Source organism: Chaetomium fimeti (genome assembly GCF_033439085.1).
Source record: "Chaetomium fimeti strain CBS 168.71 chromosome Unknown B0H64scaffold_6, whole genome shotgun sequence".
Lineage (NCBI taxonomy): Eukaryota > Fungi > Ascomycota > Sordariomycetes > Sordariales > Chaetomiaceae > Chaetomium > Chaetomium fimeti.
The window spans coordinates 1875487-1888752 of NW_026944334.1; positions in this window are offsets into that span (position 1 = coordinate 1875487).

Here is a 13266-nt window from a genome sequence, read left to right on the forward strand (position 1 = left end):
GATAAATAACTAATAAAATAAAGATAAAATTCTAATTCTTTATCTAATTCTTATAGTTATAGATATACTATTATAATAAAGAACTTTATATATTTTATTAAATCTATAATATATTATTAGTAAAAAGAATAGTTCTAGGATTTATAATAAGTATTTATTAGAGACTTTTAATAATTTACTATTAAGTTTAATTAAATCCTCTTTATATTTAATTAAATAGATAAATAATTTTAGAACTATTAGTATAGCTATTATAGAAACCTTTTATTTAAAAAGTAATATATTATTAAAATAATATAAAATCTTTTCAAGACCTAGATCTAAACTTATATATAGAACTAGGCTAATTAGACTTCTATTATTATAAAATAACTTAATAATATATAATAATAAGAAAACTAATTGTTTATAGACTTCTATTACTATTTAAAGTCCTTAGAGAACTATTTTCCTTTATAAAATAATAAGAGCTATACTCTATTATTTTATATAAAGCTTTTAGCCCTAATTATATAATATATTAATAGATATCTCTTATTAATCTAAAACCTATAAGGAGATAGTTTAATTAGCTATTTAAGTTTAGTAAATATTTTATTTAACCTAAATGTTAGTAGATTACTCCTCTTATACTGCCTCTTCGCTATTTTCTCAATCTCAATATAATATTTAAAGATGTTATTTTTTATTATAAGGATAAGAACATTCCAATTCTTATAATAATATATTATATTATAATATTATATTTGAGTTAAATAGTAATTAGTATTAGAATATTACCGATTCTACTAAGTTTAAGATAGGAAGTATTCTAAGATATTATATTTATAATAGTAATAAGTATTTAGTAAATGTTTATCTATAAAAGGGGAAGTTCTTAAACTAAATTAGAGGATACTGATAATAAGGGTATTATAGCTCCTATACTAGTTGCTAGGGAAATGGTAGGAACCTATAGTAAACCCTAATATTATAGAGACTTCTCTTTTAGAGGACTAAACCTAGTAGTAACTTTATACTTCTAGAGTTTTATATACCTATATTAATATTTCTTTTTTTATTAATTTAGATATATATATTGAACTTAATATTATAGATATTTACTTTATTTAGAGATATAAACTATATTAGATTAGAAGAGAGTTATCTTAAGTTTACTTTATAGATTTTTATTTTATAAAGATCTTTAATATTTACTAAATACTATTATCTCTTATTAATTATTATAGTTAAACTCGAAAAGTATTAATAAACTATATTATAGTTTAATAGAATATTATTAAGGAAGATTTACTAATAATTCTAGAGATATTTATATTTAGTTAGTTAGGGATTCTTTTATTTCCTTAGATATAAAGTTAATAGTTTATTTAGGAAACTAATATAGTTAAGTTAACTAATCCTAAAAAATCTTTAAAGTATTATAAGAAAGAAATATATATTTTTACAGTATTAATTTACCTAGATATACTAATATCCCTTTTCTCTAATAAAGAAGAAGAGAAACTATAGTAAAAAGTAGAAGAGATCTCTACTAAATTATTAAAGTTTAAGAATATAATAGATATTTCTAATTTAGATATTCTACTTTTATTAAAACCTATTAATTATAAGATTAATTTATAACTAGGAATAGTACTCCCTATTAGTTCTATTTATCCTTTATTTTATTATTAGTTATTAATTTTATATAAGTATTTAAAGGAAAACCTAGTAAAAGAAAGGATAAAACCCTCTAAAAGCTAAATAGCTAGCCTAATTCTCTTTATCTCTAAGAAGGATAGAAGTTTATATTTATATATAGACTACCGGGGATTTAATAAGATTATAATAAAGAATTATTACCCCTTACCTTTAATTTTAGAGATTTTAGATAGAGCTTTAAGGGCTAAGTTTTTTATAAAGCTAGACGTTAAGAATATCTATTACTAGATTCGGATCTGAAAAGGAGATAAATAGAAGATAGCTTTCTATACTTATTATAGATTATTTAAGTATCTAGTTATACCTTTTAGGTTAACTAATACTTTAGTAACCTTTTAGAGCTATATTTACTAAACTTTAGAAGGATTATTAGATAAGTTTTATATTATTTATCTTAATAATATTCTAATTTTCTTAAAAATATAAGAAGAGTATATAGGATATATTTACTAGGTATTTACTTATTTAAAGTAGATATAACTTTACTATAAACCTAGTAAGTATTCCTTCTATAAAGATTAAATAGAGTTTTTAAAATATATTATAAATATTTATAGAATTACTATAGATCTAGAATAGATTTATACTATTTAAGAGTAGTCTAAACCTTAAATATTCTAAAATATTTAAGTATTTTTAGGATTTTATAATTTTTATTATAAGTTTATTTATAATTATTTAGAGATTATACTTCCTTTAATAAGTTTAATAATGTGACGAACCTGTCTCTGGACCCGTCCTGTTAGGGTTCAGTATCGGTCGAAGGTATTCTCTCAAGGGTGCTTAGGTTCGGTGCAGCCAAAGGGTGCACAACAAAGACTTGTCTCAACAGTAGGCTCTCGAGCTTGTAGCGAACTGTAGTTGTGATTGCTAACTGGAGAACTCCCAGAGCTCTCCAGAACGAGTGACTATATACCTATCTAATTCTTGGGTGCTCAGTGTGCTCAGTCCGGGTTCGACAACTGAGCTCACTGATCACTTCTGAGTTACAATCGTCCTGATTGGTGACCTTGCCTGGTGCTCAGTGTGCTCAGTCCTGGCTTGGTAACTGAGCTCACTGATCACCATCGATCCTGTTCCTGCCTTCCGATTGGCTTATTCCATGACTGGCCCGGGGCGTCCCGCGCCCCGCGGTTCCGCCTGTTGGCATATTCGTGACACGATGCCCCCCCTCCAGGGTCGACGTCCCGTCGGCCACTTCCTTTAGCCAACTTCTTGAAATAGCGCCAACAGTCCCCAATCTGTTTGGTGAGTGGTCCCCACCATCCTTTCCCATTCATCCTTCATCATGGCTAACGGTGTGAGGAAACGCAAGCGAAAGCAAAAATCCAGCACCGAGCGCCGTCGTACTCGTGCAACTTTATCCAATCTTGTTGGCACCGAAATGGTGAGGTGTACTCGCTGCAGGGAAAAGAAACTTTCAGATTGCAAGGTTTCCGACAATTCCGACGTTTGCGGCAACTGTCTCGACGCGGGTAACCATTCATGCGACGCTTTTGGGTATAGTGATTCTGCCGTTCGTCGCATTGTTGACGAGGAGCGCGATCTGGACGAGCAGGAGCGTGCTGCCACTGATGCCATTCGGGAGGCACAGCGCGAGCTCCTGAATGCGAATCGCGACCTTGCGACGGCCCTGGCGAAAGCGGATCGCCTGCGGACCCAGCGTCTGGCCTTGAAACGCAGGGCCCTGGCGATGTTTGACCAGGAGGGGGAAGTGCTTGTGGAGCAGGAGCGCCGGGAGGTTGCTACCGGGCAACCGTCTTCCTCGGGTGTCGCCGGCGTTCCTTCTTTTGACTTTCCTTGGGTTCAAAAGTTCGTCTTCTTTACCCCCCTCCTTGCTTCCTTGCTGACAGTGCTTAGTTTTTCTTCGGACGACCCCTTCCTCGCCGGGGTCGACTTGTCTGTGGGGCTTCCTTTGGTCGGTCCGGATTCCTCTGGTGGAACTCCTGAAGTTTCTCGGGGCAGTTGAGGTTGGTAGCTGGTTGCCATGAATTGTCTTCTGGGCCAAAGTCCAGCCATTTGACCAAATACTCCAACTGTCCTTTCATGATGCGTGAATCTAGGACTTCCTCAACGTCCCATTCCTCCTCTTCGTCTTCTGCCTCGGCGTCCTTGTCGAGTCGCGCGTTCTCGGGCGCTGGTTCCAGAAGCGAGATGTGAAAAACGTTGGTCCGTAGTCGCATTGTCGAGGGTAACGCGAGTGCGTAATTGTTCTCCGAAATCTTTTTGTCGATCTTGAACGGTCCGATTTTGCGAAAATCGAGTTTCCTGCTTGGTCGCTTTGTGCGAAGATTTCGAGAAATGAGGTAAACTTTGCCCCCCTCTTCTAGGCGAGGTCCCTCGAGCCTGTTTCTGTCGTAGAACTTCTTCATCCTGGTTCGTACGAACTCGAGTTCTTCCTTGAGCATCGCATGCAGCGAGCTCATCTTGTCGGCTTTGACTGCCGCTCTGGGCACCGAGACTTCGGGCCCTTGTCGCAAATCTGCTTCGTAGCCGTAATTCGCGAAGAATGGTGTGACCTTCGTGGTCTCCGTGACGGTGGTGTTGTAGGCGAGTTGTGCCGTTGGCAACAGCTCGACCCAATCATCCTGCTGGAAGTTGACGTACAACCGTAGGTATTGTTCAACGATCTGGTTGAGTCGTTCCGTCTGTCCGTCCGTTTGTGGGTGATAAGCAGTCGAAAGCTTACTCTTCGTACCCAGCTTCGTCATCAGAGCTTGCCAAAACTTTGATGCGAACTTCGTGTCTCTGTCCGTGATCCATTCCTCCGGCCATCCGTGGACCGAGGTGACGTTGCGATAGATCACGTCTGCAAGTTGTTCTGCCGACCATGTTTCCTTGTAAGGGAGGAAGTAGCTCCACTTGGTGAGTCTGTCCACCATTGTGAGGATGCTGTCGTATTCCACTCCCGTTACCGAGTCCTTGGACAGTGGTAGTTTGGTGATGAAGTCCATCGTCACCGAACTCCATGGTCGTTCTGCAACTGGCAATGGCTGTAGTAGCCCGTACGGCTTGTGTCGTCCTGGCTTGCTCCGCTTGCAGAGGTCGCATTCCGCCCGGACCTCTTCTGCCGTCTGCTTGATTCCTGGGAAGTCGTAGTTCTGCTTGACTTTCGCAATTGTCTTGCTGATTCCCATGTGTCCTCCGAGTCTCGACTCGTGGATCTTTCGAATGAGCTCCTTTTGGTCACCCAGCCTGACATAGGCCTTGTCGTGGTACCAGAGTCTCGTTCCTTCAAGTCGCAATCCCGCGATCTTGGATTCCGGCTCTTCTTGCCATGCATCGCGCTCGTCGTCCGCGATGGTTCCTTGGAAATCTTGTTCCAAACGTTGTTCCCTGAAGGCCGCACAGCATTCTACAAACGGTTGCAGAGGCCTAGCTTCGGGATCTTCCGACTGTTGCTGAAGTGCTGCGATCTCGTAGTCTTCAGTCGGTTGGGAAGCGTGCCGTAGCGATCCGTCTGTCTGTTGATGTAGCAATGGTGGTGAGGCTTCAGATGTGTTGTCATGATGATCCGCTCTCCTACTCAAGGCGTCCGCTCGTGCGTTCTCTGACCCTTTCTTGTAGTGGATCGTGAAGTTGAATTCGGACAGGAACTCTGCCCATCGAGTTTGTCGTCCGTTCAGCACCTTCGTGGTGGTGAAGTAGCGTAAGTTCTTGTGGTCCGTGTACACCTGAACTTCGTGTGTCGTGCCGCTGAGGTATGGTCTCCATTCCTGAAATGCTTCGATGATTGCGAGAAGCTCCTTGTCGTGGATCGGGTAGTTGAGCCTTGGTCCTTCGAGTTTCTTGGAGAAGAACGCAACTGGATGCAGCTTGCCGTCCTTGTCCCTCTGACCAAGTTGTCCTCCGATCGCGAAGTCCGAAGCATCAGCCTCGACTTCGAAAGGTGTGCTTGGATCAGGCAGCATGAGCACCGGGTCGGCGATGATCGCATCGCGGATCCGCTGGAAAGCCTGCTCGTGCTCCTGCTTCCACTGGAATGTGGCATCCTTCTTCGTGAGTTCGTGTAGAGGTCTCGCGATGTCGCCGAAGTTCTTGATGAACATCCGGACAAAGTTGGCGAATCCGATGAATCCTCTGACCTCTGTGGCGTTTGTTGGTGTCGGCCACGTCCTGACAGCTTCCAGTTTCTCGGGTTCGATCTTGACCCATCCTGGGGAGATTTCGTAACCCAGAAACACTGTCTTTTTGACATGAAACTCGCTCTTGTCCTTGTTGACTGACAACTTGTGCTCATGCAGTGCATCCAGCACCTGCTGCACATGCTTCTTGTGTTCTTCGAGTGTCTTGGAGTAGATGAGAATGTCATCCAAGTAACAGACTGCAAATTTATCGAGGCAATGTCGTATTGCGTGGTCGATAGCGGCTTGAAATGTCGCTGGTGCGTTGGTCAACCCAAACGGCATGACGAGGTACTCGTAGTGCCCGTAGGGTGTCCGAAAAGCCGTCTTCCATTCGTCTCCTTCCTTGATGCGGATGTGGGCGTACGCTGTCGGAAGATCGAGGCGCGTGAAGTATTGTGCCCCTGACAGTTGATCTCGGAGTCTCGAGATCAGTGGCAGTGGGTAGCGGTTCTTCACCGTCTCGTTGTTCAACTGTCGGTAGTCCACACACATCCTGAGCTTCCCATCCTTCTTTGGAACGAAGAGGACTGGGTAGCCCGCTGGAGATGTCGATGGTCTGATGTGTCCTATCTCGAGGTTCTTCTCGAGGTAGCTCCTCAACTCTGCATCTTGCTTCTCGTTGGTGTGATACACCTTGAAAAACTTCAACTGGGCGCCTTCCTTGAGTTTGATCTCGTGATCCCAAGGTCCGTGGTCTGGTAGCCCTGCAAGATGTTTTGCCGTGAACGCCGGGTGTCCCTTGTAATTGTCTGGGATCTGTCCCGTTTTCGCGTTCTTCGCCGTACCTTCGTAGTACGCGAACTTGTTGTTCCCAGGCTCGATGCTCGCTGCTTCGAGTTCCCTGACTTCTTCTGCTGCCAGCTCGATGCTTGCCGCTTCGAGCTGATTGACCCATTGTTCGTGTTTGAGCATTCCGTGCTCGTCGACTGAGACGACGGCGATGGTTCGTTCCTCCCGTGCCTGCTTCTTTCGTCGTGTGCCGCTTCTTCCGGACTCCAGAGTGCGTGGTTCTGCACTGGCTGCTTCCTGCGGTGGGCCCGTAGAGGGGGTTCGTTCTGACCCGCTGCTCTCCCGTGGCTCCTGTTCTGCGCGTTCTCCCATCGAGTTGGTCGGATGCTCCCGCTGTTCCCGCGGTCGCAGATGGCCATCTCCCTTCCAACTGATGTCTGGGTCGTATTCCTCATGCCATGGGCGCCCGAGAATCATGTCTTTCTTCGGCCCCATGTTTACGATGTCGAACACCACTTGGGTGGTTTTTCCTTCCACCTCAATGTCGAGTGGTTCTGTCTCTCGTCGTACCCATTGTGTGTCGAATGGTCCCTTGACGACGTGTGGTTGCTTCTTGATCCTCCATGGGATTCTGAGTTGATTCACAAATGCGGGCGAGATGAGATCCATCTGCGCTCCTCCATCCACTAACGCGAGGGCTTCGATCTTCCCCCATCGCGCTGTGATCCAGAGCCTGTTGTCTGGCTTGGTGCTTCGTACAGCAGCTACTTCGTGTTCGTCTGCTGGGAGGTCGTTGTAAGGCTTCTGCTTGCGCCAGTTCTTCCTGTACTGCGCAGCCTGTCTTCGTTGTTGTGGAGTTAAAGATTTCCGGGCCCCTCGGAGGGCCCTGAGCCGTTTCCCAAGCTCTCGTGGTGTTTCAAGGCGTCCCTGTCCGCACCTTGGCTTGCGGCGTCGATCGTCTGGTGTTCTTGGAGCCATTGGGCCGCCCATGCCTCAACTGGGCGCCTCTCGTTCCTTCGGGACGCTCTCGTCCTCTGGTGTGGCTTCCTCTGGGATTGCTGTTCCATGTATCCCCAGATTTTCTCGTCGGCGTGTGATAGGCAGTCTGCGCTTCGGCATTCGTCGACTCCTACGCCTGTTAGACAGCGTCGAGGCCAGGCTGCCTTGGGTTTAACCCTCAGCCTGCCCTCGTGGGTGTGTCGGGTGTCCCACAACATGCCTGCGGGAGCGTCGCCGCTGTCGTATACCCATCTGATGGGTAGGGGTTGCATTCCTTTTTCTTCCCTCGTGGGCCAGAAACTGTTGCGAAATTTGTCCTGGAAGTGGTACCGACATTCGTGCGCGATGCACTGGAACCAGGGCAGGTAGATGTGACTTTCTTTTCGTGGGTTCACCCGCTCGTGGTCTTCTGGCAACAACTGGAATCCCTCCGTGTTGTTCTCGCCCCGGAAACCCCACCATTCAAGGTCGGAGGTTTGTCGTCCGGCGCGCACGATGTGCTGATGTCGCGTCCAGTATTCTTCCCAGCTCTGCTGTTTTCTTCCTTTCGCCGCATTCTGTTCCTGTGCGTAGTCGAAAAGTTGCTCGGGGTATCGTACTCCGTTTTCGTATTCCTCCGCCTCTTCGGTGGGTCCATCCCACGGTGTGTGATGCGGAAGTGCCTGGCGGATGTCGTCCTGCAAGGCCTGTGCCTCTCTTAATGTCTTTTCGACGTGATCCCCGGCCCTGTTGTTGGCCTCGGTGATCTCTTGGACTCGTTCTCTGGCGAGATCGAGTTCCGCGCAAAGTTGTCCATACTGGTCGTTCCTTCTCTGGAGAAGTTGCTCGAGTTCTTCTTTCTCTCTTGACAACTCCTCGATCCTTTGCCGTTGGCTTAGGACCCTCTGCTGTAGGAAGGTGAGGTTCGGGCTGACTCCTCCTTCACCCTCGTGGGTTCGCCATTGCCCGTCCTCCTGCTGAACCAGGGTGATGCCCCAGTCCTCAGCGACTTGTCGGATGTGCCGCGGGGGAGCCAGTTCTCCCTCGTCATCCGTTTCGATGAAAGCGTGATGGGCGGTGTCATTTCCCTCCTGGTGGTTGCTGCTCATCAAGTCTTCTTGATCCGAGTCGGTGAGTTCATCGTCCTGCTCGATGACTCGGTCAATGTCGATTTCGAGGTCGTCCTGCGTGTAGCTGGCGGCTGCGACCTCCAGAAATCGGGTTCTTCTTCCGACCGTGTCTTGGTCGATGGTGGCGGCTTCCTTCCCTGGAACCGGTCTCCACTCTTTCTTGCTGCGGCAGTCACGTTTGAAGTGACCCTTCTTGCCGCAATTGTAGCAAGTGATGCCTGATTTGTCCTTGGCACCATCTCTCTTTCCTGCCCATTGTGCTTGGGCAGCGCTGACGTCCATGGGTCCTGAGTGCGTACCGTATGACGTGCTCTGGTGCTGGCGTTTCTTTTTGTCGTTGGGCTTGTGGTAGCCTGCGGATCGCTGAGTCTCGCTGCCCTTCTTCTGTTGTTTGCGGGCGAACTGTCGGTCGTCAATCTTGACAGCCATGGCGATGTACTCGTCGAGTGTGTCGGGTCGGCTCTCCTTGTAGAGCTCGTCCTTGACCTCCTCCTTCAGCCCTCCGTAGAACAGGTGCATCAGCCCCTCGTCGTCTATCTCTGCCTTCATGGAGTCTTGTCGGAAAATCGTGGCGTAGGCGGTGGCTGACCTAGTCTGCTTCAGCCGTCCTAGCCGTTCCTGGGCGTGCAACTTCTCGTCCTTGTCGCCGAACACCTTCTGAATCTCACTCTCGAACTCGGAGTAGTTCTCGAAGACCTTTTTGGTGAAGGGTTTGTGGATTGCTCCGCCGAGGAAATCACTCAGTGTTCCCGTGAACCACTTGAGGGCCTTGTCCTTGAGTCGGGTGGCGGCGTATCTGGTCTTGGATTCCTCAGTGGCGAACTGGTGCGAGTTGTGGTCGAGATAGTTCCGCATCTCCGTGATCCAACCTGGCAAGGCTTCCTGGTCGCCCCCGTACTTCTCGGGTTGCTCCAATTTGACCTTCGTCTTGGCCGGGTCCTTGGTGTGGACCTCGGTCGCCGCAAGTCGGGCTGCCAATGCCGCGTTGCTGGCCTTGGTCTTCGCAAGCTCTTCTTCAGTTTCGTCGAGTCGTTCGGTGACTCTCTGAAGCGCGGCCGTGATCTGGCCCGGCGTCGGTTGAGTTGCCATGTCGTTTTACCTTCGAGCCTGAACTGTAACAGATCAAAGGGAGTTAGCAACGTGTGACGAACCTGTCTCTGGACCCGTCCTGTTAGGGTTCAGTATCGGTCGAAGGTATTCTCTCAAGGGTGCTTAGGTTCGGTGCAGCCAAAGGGTGCACAACAAAGACTTGTCTCAACAGTAGGCTCTCGAGCTTGTAGCGAACTGTAGTTGTGATTGCTAACTGGAGAACTCCCAGAGCTCTCCAGAACGAGTGACTATATACCTATCTAATTCTTGGGTGCTCAGTGTGCTCAGTCCGGGTTCGACAACTGAGCTCACTGATCACTTCTGAGTTACAATCGTCCTGATTGGTGACCTTGCCTGGTGCTCAGTGTGCTCAGTCCTGGCTTGGTAACTGAGCTCACTGATCACCATCGATCCTGTTCCTGCCTTCCGATTGGCTTATTCCATGACTGGCCCGGGGCGTCCCGCGCCCCGCGGTTCCGCCTGTTGGCATATTCGTGACAAATAAAAGGAATAGAGAATGGAAAGAAATTTAGAGATCTTTAGTTTAATAACGAAACGAGAGTGGCTTTCTGCTAACTTAAGAGTATCTTCTAATATATACCCCTTTTATAATATTTCGATCCTAAGAAACTTATTATTATCGAGACCGATATATTAGATTTTATAATAGGAGTAGTCCTCTTATAAAAAGGAGATAACTATTAAAAATACCCTATTATATTCTAGTCTATTAAGTTTTCTAGGTTGATTAAGAACTATAGTATCTCTAATTATAAGATAATAGTAATTGTTAAAGTTTTTAAATATTAGCGATATTATTTAGAAGAGAGTTACTATAAAATTATAGTTTTTTTAGACTATAATAACCTTTAAAGGTTTATAAAATAATATTACCTTAATAGTAGATAAACCTAGTAGTATATATATTTAATAGGATTTAATTTTACTATTAAATACTAGACTAGGAAGTAAAACCCTATTAATAGACTATTAAAAAGATCTAACTATAAAGATAAAATATTTAATAGGAAAATAGCTTAGTTACCTACTATTTAAAATAAGCTTAAAGTAGTAAATTAGATTTAATAGTAGGATACTACTAACTTAAATACTATTTAGAGGATAGCTATATTAGAAATAATTCTAGTAATTTTAAGAAATCTAAAAGATTAAAAGCTTATTAAATATAGTTTACTATCTCTAACGATACTATAAATATCCGCCGAAGATAAGGTAAGATTTGAAGGAATCTATACCTCTAATCCCTTATAACCTCTTAGAGAAGTGATTAAAACCCTTTAAGACTTAGATTTAGTTATATAGAAAATCCAGAGTTATCTTATAAATAAATAATAAAGGGTTTCCAACTAGATAAATTAAGCTAGAGCCTCTACTAGAGAGCTCCTCTACTAGAGTAGACTTTTTATTTCTAAAGAATTAGTAGTAAAGTAAGAGCTTCTATAGTAATACTATAACAATCTACTAGTAGGTTACTTTAAGATTATAAAGATATTTAAACTCCTTTAAAGGAAGTATTACTAGCCTCGAATAACTTAAAACGTTAAGGAGTATTACTATATATACTATATATACTAGACTAACAAACCCTAAAGATACCTAACTTATAGTAATTTCAAATTGCTTCTAATTCTCTAATATCTTTAGAGCGAAATTATAATAAACTTTATAGTTAGTTTTCCAACTATAATAGAACTAGATAGACTTAAGTAAGATATAACTCTAGTTATAGTTAACTACTATATTAAGATATCCTAGTTCTTTACTATTAATATAATAATTAAAAGCTAAGAACTTGCCGAACTTCTTTATAGAGAAATTAAACTTAAATATAATATACTAGATAGCTATATTAGTAATAGAGGTTCTATATTTACCTTTTAATTCTAGAGTAATCTATATTATCTTAATAAGATTTACTATAAACTCTCTATAATATTTTACCTTTAAACCAATAGGTAAATAGAATAGATAAACTAGATACTTATATAATATCTCTACTACTATATATCTAAAAATCCTACTATTTAGGCTATTATTCTTTCTAAAGCTAAATATATTTATAATAATATTTAAAATATAATAACTTATCTTACCCCCTTTTAAATACTAATAGAGTATAATCCAGTAATTTTACAATATACCGAGAGTAGAACATTCTAGAATAGGGAGTATTACTTAAATATATAAGAAAGACTTAATTAATTTAAGGAACTTTAAAGATAACTTAAATAATATTAGTTAGAAGTAGTAGCAAACTAAAAGTAATACTATAATATAAACTATTAAAAATAAAAGCTTTATAAGGGATAGCTTATCCTTTTATCTATATATAATCTTAAAATAAAGATATCTTATAAGTTTATTTCTAAGTTTATTAGTCCTTTTCGTATATTAGAATATATTAGCTCTCTAATATATTGCCTTACTTTACTAGAGAAGTATTCTCGTTTATATAATATATTTTCTATTTCCTTACTTAAACCTTGGTATTCCTATAGTTAGGAAGATAAAGAATAGATATCTATACCTAATTTAGAAGATAATAAAGAATAGGAAGTAGAAGAAGTAAGAGAAGAAAAGTAAGTTAATAGTAAAATATCCTTTTATATAAAGTAGAAAGGATAGCCTTTAAAGTTTAACTAATAGATCCTAGAAGAAGATATAGAGAATATATGAAGACTAATTAGTTATTTTTATAAAGAAAGAGAGTAGAAGAAGAGGAAGAGAGGAGGTATAATATAAGTAGAAGAGGTACTAAAATAGCGATATAAAGGTAAATTACTGTTAAATCTTATATAAATAGATAATATATAATAAGATAAATATAAAAGTTATTTATTACTTTAAAGGGTCTTCTCTAAATAGAGGAAATAGATTAACTATCTTTATAATACTATTAAAATACTCTTTAATAAGCGATAGGGCTATTTATTATTACTCTCTAATACTCCTCTATATACTCCTCTATAGATTTATTATTCTACTCCTTATCTAGAATCTTATAGATAGTGGAAATATACCGAACCTTTACTATATTTTAAGTAAGAAACCTATTATTACTATGGTAAAGATGATATATAATTACGAATTTCTAATTATATAAATAGTTATTAAAGTTCTATAGAAATATTAGTGAATTATCCTGGATTATATAGTATAAACTATATACTTTAATACCTCTCTCCTTATATAAAGGAGTTAGGTATAGAAATAAGGTAATAGCGAAACTAGTATAGGATTTAAATAGATAGTTATAGTTATAGTTTACCTTCTAAATAATAGATTAGTATAATATTATAAGTAAAATATAGATAAATAACTTATAGAAGTAGGCTTTTTCTTACTTGAAATGCTATACTAATAACGATAAATAGCCTTAATAGACTTAAAGGTAGTAACTAGCTAGTTTACTATATAAGTGATCTTAATATATATAGCTAGAGAGAAAATATAGTAAATTCTATCCGAATTAGAGCTACTTCTATCCT